At 44.4% G+C, this 7246-nt stretch overlaps 1 non-coding gene across 1 annotated transcript; it reads left to right on the top strand.

Annotated features, from left to right (window-relative positions):
- Positions 1 to 6778: 6778 nt before the first annotated feature.
- On the top strand, positions 6779 to 6886 carry LOC125588089. Its single transcript, XR_007324486.1, has one exon. It is a non-coding gene; the product is annotated as a small nucleolar RNA R71 (small nucleolar RNA).
- Positions 6887 to 7246: the final 360 nt, after the last annotated feature.

Here is a 7246-nt window from a genome sequence, read left to right as displayed (position 1 = left end):
CGGAAAAAGGAAGCGCAACAAATCGATTATACAGCTCGGTCGCTACGTAGCGACTGAGCACGCACACAGCTCGGTCGCTACGTAACGTACACGGCTCGGTCGCTACGTAGCGACCGAGAACGTACACGGCTAGCGACCGAGCTCAAGCCAACTCTCCATTCGCTATGTAGCGACCTGCCAGGCCTAAAATGGGTCCTTCTTTGCGTTCTCTTTTGAATCCTCATCGAAACGTTTTTCGTTTCGTCTCAATCGGAGTTTCCGTTGAGATTTTACGACGAAAAGCTTGCTTCCACTCGCTACGTAGCAACCTGTCAGACCTCTACTCACTACATAGCGACCTGTCAGGCCTCAGAAAAGTCCTCCTTTGCGTTCTCTTTTGAATCCTCATCGAAACTCTTTTCGTTTCGTCTCAATCGGAGTTTCCGTTGAGATTTTACTACGAAAACAAGTAGGACTCTTCTTGGCTTACTTCCACTCGCTACATAGCGACCTGTCAGGCCTCAAAAAGCTCCTACTTTGTGTTCTATTTTGAGTCCCGATCGAAACGCTTTTCGTTTCGTCTCAATCGGAGTTTCCGTTGAGATTTTACGACGAAAACAAGTAAGACTCGTCTAAGCTCCTTTGCTTGCTCCTACTCGCCCTTACCTCCATCTTTGTGTTCTCCTTCAAATCTCGATCGAAACATCTCTTGTTTCGTCTCGATTGGAGTTACCATTGAAACTTTACGATAAAAAAAAAAAAAAAAACCGCAAAGACGTGTTTTCTCGCGTAGATTCAGATTAATCGTATAAAACGGCAACGGTAAACTTAACACCTTATCCGCCTTAACTTTACGATTACGTTGAACCTTTTTATTGACGTCGTATCAGTCAAGTTCGGAAGATAAATGTCAAGTTTCAAAGGATAAACACCAATATCGAAAAAGGCAAATATACACGAGAAGAGGAAGGGGAAATGAGCAAGCAAAACTAAGATGAGACAAAACTGCATCTTCGAGAGAACTAAGATATTTGCGACTTGAAACTTTTGAAATCAGACTTGGAATTTTCGTAGGAAATTACTAAGAAATAAAAACGCCTTTAAGACTGCCATAGAACTTTGGGGAACGTAAAACCTAGGTAGATAGTCTAGCGAACTAAATCTTAGGCGATTTTTCCTCTCTCGATATATTGTCCCATAACTGTTCATCCAGATCTTCCAAACCGATCTAAACTCTCCGAAAATCGAGAAACGATCGCCACGCATATCAAGCTCGCTTCCTAAGGAGAGAAAAAACTAGAGACATAAACGTCGTCTTAAAACCGATTCGTTTCTGGCAATTCTCTCGGAACCGACATATTTCAAGTCGTCAACGTGGAAACAACCAAGTCACAAGTGCTTGCGTCGTCTTCAAACCGACTCGGACTGTCGATCATTCTATTCCTCGAGAAAAAGGGACAGAGTAGGTGCGTATACTATACTCGTATACTCCCATACTTCAAAAACATATTCAAACAATGAGATGTCTCGTCAAGATCAAGAAAACGCTTTCGACAAAGCAAACTCTCGTAGAAATATGCGAAAAAATATTCAAACAATGCGATGTCTCGTCAAGATCATCCTAATAGCAAACGACAATCTGAGATTCGTCTAAACGCTAGGAACTGATCCAAACCATCTTGGAAAAATTCTCAAAGACTATACAGCATCTACCATCGCAATCATTCGTTTAGAAGACCTCCGCCAAACTTCAGAATGAAAGTCAATGATTTGCTGAAGTCATAAAGATCTTTTCCGATTTGATAAAACGAGTTTCGTATAAGAGTCATTATACATGAAATCTTCAGGCATCAAAGCATCGCTCTCATTTTCCGTTGAACCAACCGACTCACGGAAAAACATCAAAAAACATTTGCGACAAAGCAAAATCAAGAACAAAAGTAACAGAAAATACGACAAAGAGAACACGTCCTCCCCGCTCGTCGACTAAGTCTATCACTGTTTAACTGATTCATTCAAGAAACCTGCAAAAACGTTTCGCGACTAGATCTTGGTGAAATAACCTTTGGTAAAACTCCATGAGCGACTCAAAGAAACTTTCACCGAAGAATAAAAACAAAAGAGGAAACGTTTCTCAAAAATCTGCGGAAACATCGTTATTTTGACATCTCCATATGTCGCGTCAATTTGCTAAATTCGTAAAAACCGGTCGCCCGTTACTTACGAAGAAAATCCTTCGTATAATCAGATCATGTCATACGAAGTAACTTTCGAAAGTAAACGTAACAGGTTTTACGAAAAAGTACTTTTCTTATAGCAAAAACCAAGGTGTATGATCCGACATTGGACAACCAATATAAACTTTACTTCCTCGCACCACGATCTGAAAGGTCTCATTCTTTAGCCCTGCGACTCACTGGCATCCGCTCTCATTCTGTTTGGTCACGTCCGAGCAGGAAATCACCCTGCAACTGACTCCGCACGGGCTCTGTATCGAGCTTCTTAGGCTTTGTCTCCCTCGGAAACAACGGAAACAACTTCCATACGAATAAAGGAAACATTATACGGAACTTTCATCGTATAAATTAACCCTAAAGTGAAAAAACGTTTTCTACCACCATGGGCATACTCGGCCTATCAATCTCGATAAACGCCATTCTTCACTCGCCCAATTACGCCTCCTTCGAAGCCGAACTAGGTTACAGCATCCCCTTTAAGGACGATTCTAACCGACTTGACCTTATTGATAGCACGAAAGTGTCATGGTCTAATCCTTTGGCAACAACGTCCTTGGCTATAAAGCTGAGCACAGCCTTCATGCAAAGCCAAAACAATTGGGCGACCACCGCTCAAATAACTTGACGGCTAAACGGTAATCCGCAATTTGTCTTGAAACGCCAAGTAACAATTACACAAACAATTATCGTATGACCCAAGAACGGGAATCATACGGTAAATTCGTCATAACAAAGCTCAGTCCTAACAACCAAACAGTTAACGGAAAGATTCCACTTGTCAAAAATCGACCAAGTTCCATATAGTACGATTCACTTTAAGCCCGCTGTGTTTTACTCGTAAAATGCGGCATGTAAGGAAAACTCGTAACAGAGCTCCTATAGATATATGAAACATCCTCAAATAGACACAAAAGAAGTCTCAGAAGGCCAACACCTCACAAAGCACAGTATAAGAGGATGCCTCTTTCCGGGGACAAATTTACGCGACCCCTTGCTCCTAACTCCTCGATCGCAAATCAAATCCAAACAGGAACAATAATTTTGGCTGCAAACATCCGTAGACAAACCAGAATGTTTCTCAAACGCAGGGCTAAGACTAAACCCTTGCAATATCGCGAAACATCTTCAAGCCCGCGAACATTTCAAGTACGAAACGCGGCATACAAAAAAAAAACAATCTTCAGCATTGCGAGACGTCGCAGACGCCTGAAGAACCATTTTTCGACAAAATTTCCTTCCTCGATAAAGGCACCTTCTTGGAAGACCAGACAGTCATACGCGCTAACATCTTCTCAAAACATATCCTTCGCGAAGACTCAAAATGGTAATTTTTACCATTAAGTTTGTTGCTGATCACAACAAACTCTTAACGTCCTAAACAGACTTAGCCATCTCGTAGAGATGACTCTCGTACATCCGACACAAGGATAATAGCGCTATAAAAGAAACCCAAAATTTTTGGTCAGCACTTCTAGGAGGCTTAAAAATTTTCCTTGGAGATATGCTCGGTTCCAACCATACAAGTCGTATAAGCCGAGAACCTATCGCGGACTTTAAATCGGTATGGAATCAGGATGAAACTGAAACGGGATACGTAAGTCGAATTAGTCATCGCACCCTCTAAAACCAGGAGTAAACCTAGGTCTTGCCCTAAACCCAGCGCACTGGTCTCTAACATCTCTAGGCATAGTATCAAAAACCTTGATACGAGATCCCAAAATTTGTCTCTTTGCCAATATTCGAGCGTCTTCAAAAATCCCACAAGTTTACACACTGCAGAAAACTCGAAACAGATCACGGATATAGCAGTTCACACAGAGTTAGATTACGAGATGACAACTCGTAGTCTTCCCTCTACACCCATATAAAATGCCATCGGCAAGAACACGCCTGATAACCTCTACATAAAAACTAGACCGTAAAGGTCTCGCTGGAAAACTAGTCATACGAACCTTAACTCCAAGACGAACTATGAAAGGTTTGATCCCTTCAACAAGGGTACGCAGGCAGCCGTCATAAGGCGCAGCCCCAATCTTATCGCGTTCTACTTTTAGAAGAGCGAGAAGACCACTTACCACAGACTTCTTCGACCATTAATTCCGCCAAACTCACCTAACTTGCCTAACTTGCCAAGCCACTCGCTAGAACCTCACGCTATAAGCTCATGGTTCTAACGAGCTGGGGGGCTAACTGTTGGGGTCAAAATCGGTCACGACGGAATCAATGTCTGAAAGTACGTAAAAATCGGCATGAACATTTTTACGAAAAATAAATCTTCAAAAAACATTTAATTTTACGAAGAATCTTGCGAAGAAAACACATTCACGAAAAATCAGAGAAAGACTCGAACAAGGTTGCCGCGTAGCAGCCAGCGTACAAGCTGGTTGCTACGTAGCGACCGAGCTCTCACCGAAGCTCGGTCGCTAGGTGTTGGGGTCGAAAACGGTTACGACGAAGTTAACGTCCAAATCCCCGCAGAATACAAGTATGTCTTTCCGCAACAAATCATGCTCGGTCAAGAAAACGTCGCAATGTATGTTCCCGAGAAAAATCTTCGTTCGAATTCTATTTAGATCAAACATAAGCCATCGGAAACATACCCAAACCAGCTACGGATTGGTCCGAGTATGACGATCAGAACACGGACGAACCAAGCTCGGTCATTACGCAACTACCGCACATGCACGCTGTCCGGTCGCTATGTAGCCACCGAGCTCGAGCCAAGCTCGGTCGCTACGTAGCGACCGAGCGTCAGTCCCGCTCGGTCGCTACGTAGCGACCGAGCGTCAGTCCCGCTCGGTCGCTACATAGCGACCGAGCGTACGTCCTGCTCGGTCGCTAGAGCGTTCGTCCCGCTCGGTCGCTACGTAGCGACCGAGCGTCCGTCCCGCTCGGTCCCTACGTAGCGACCGAGCTCAAGCCAAGCTCGGTCGCTACGTAGCGACCGAGCGTCCGTTCCGCTCGGTTGCTACGTAGCGACCGAGCTCTTCCGAAACATCGATACGACATTAGTCCATGCATTCTCGTCTACCCTTCGATGCTATCTCCCGAAGACCATAGCGAACCCATTTCATGTTTCCCGCCATTCTAAGTCATCGATCAAAATTTACGGTAAAAACTGCGGAAAGTTCAATCTTTATCGAAAGAAGCCGTAATAAACGCTTCGAGTCAGAAGACGGCCCAAAGGGACCTAAGACATGACTCGAGGCCCAACTTACGATTTCTTAACCAACAGCCCGTAAGCCGCATGACGGTTTACGCTTGGTTCGCAAGGAAAGATAAATGTCAAGTTTACGCGGATAAATACGAAATTTTGAAGATAATTACGAAGATCGGAAAAAATGGAATATCTCCATTTTTATGCTATGACGGCTTAAGGGCAGAAGAGGAAAAGCGTAAACCGACCTAGGAGCCAGTATTTAAGGAGTCCTAGGCGAGAGGCATGGGAAGAAACTTTTTTCGGAGAAAACTTAGCACTTAGAGCGATTTAGGCATATTTTCGTTTCTGTTATTTCGAGCTGCGAGTCAATTAGGTTTAGCCGTCTTAGGGTTGCTAGAACTAGGAATCTCGCCGATAGCTCTCGAGCTCAGGCTTATACCTTGTTGTAACGCTCAAACACGGATTCGGAATAAGATCTATTTTGCTCTCTTGTTACGATTTTTGAACTTTGTCGTTGATATCTCGTGTTCTGATTGCTTAGCGTGTGGTATTAACAGATCTCCGGGACCTCTGGGAAATTAGGGTTTTCCTAGTTTCCTAATTTAAACAGAAATCGACAGTGCGAATTTCGGTTCCCACACTTATTGGTCTTTCCAGGTAGATTACCTTGCTGTCTCTTGACGCTCTCGTCTGTCTGCGCGATCTGAACGTCCATCTGACACATATGGCTAGCTACATTATCGTATTTGGTACTCAGGTCATTGAATATGTGGTTCATTCTGCAGTTGATGTCCGTGATGACCTCATTCAACCCTTTCCCTTGAATTTGCTGACCATGGAGCAACTTCTGCATCATCGTCGCTAGACCCTTCATCTCATCTTGCGGAGCGGTCGTTGACGAAGGGGCAGCTTGCTGAGCTGTCTGCTGCTTTTGGTTCTGGAACTGGTTGTGCTGCGCCTGGCTAAGAACATACGTTCTTCCTTGGTACGGTTTCTGATAACCGTTTTTCTGTCCTTGACTTTTCTGCGCGTTGTCAACCCGTTTGTCCGACTTAGGATACGCCATACTTGTCCATTGACGTAGCTTACTTCTTTCTGATCATCCATGGTGTTGTCCCCTTCAGGTGTGACATCTGAAGTATTGTTCTCTGATGCGGCTTCCTCCATGATGAACACTTGGCTCTGATTGCCCTTCAACATCTGGTCAACCTTTGTCCCTAGATCGTCTATGTTGTTTACGCCTTGTTCTTGTTGAGTGAGCACGACGCCATATTTTCGATCAGTGCGAATACGCCTGGTGTTGTTTGAGTCATGAAATCTCCATTACTTGAGGAATCAAGAGCATTACGAAACTCATAGCTCACTCCATCATAGAACACTTCCCGGTATGTAGTCATCCTCAAACCCATGGTGAGGGCATTCCCTTCGGTACTCCTTGTAACGCTCCCAAGCATCATAGAAAGGCCCATCGGTCTTTTGCTAAAAATTAGAGATTTTATGCCTCAAAGCTGCGGTTTTCGTCTTCGTGTAGATGTGGCTTAAGAATGATGCTCGGACTTGTTCCCATGTAGTAAGTGTATCAGTCGGGAGAGAGGCTAGCCAGCGAGCTGCTTTCCCATCCAGAGAGAATGGGAACAAGGTGCATTTGACGTAGTCTGGTGGTACTCTATTCGCGCGAGAGAAGTTGCAGAGTCTCTCAAAGTTCTCGATGTGGTCCAAAGGGATTTAAGCTGCGGGGCTGTTAAACATTTTTTTCTGCACCATGCCGATCAAAGCAGGCTTGATCTCATAGTCATGTCGAGTGCAGGGAGGGGGGGGGGGTGATGGCGGAGCGAGTGGTAGGGACGTTCCGCAGAAGGTTTTGCTCTCC

Source organism: Brassica napus, chromosome C5 (assembly GCF_020379485.1).
Source record: "Brassica napus cultivar Da-Ae chromosome C5, Da-Ae, whole genome shotgun sequence".
NCBI classification, from domain to species: Eukaryota; Viridiplantae; Streptophyta; class Magnoliopsida; order Brassicales; family Brassicaceae; genus Brassica; species Brassica napus.
Note: the sequence above shows the minus strand (reverse complement) of the source record. Positions and strands in the feature narration are given on the sequence as shown.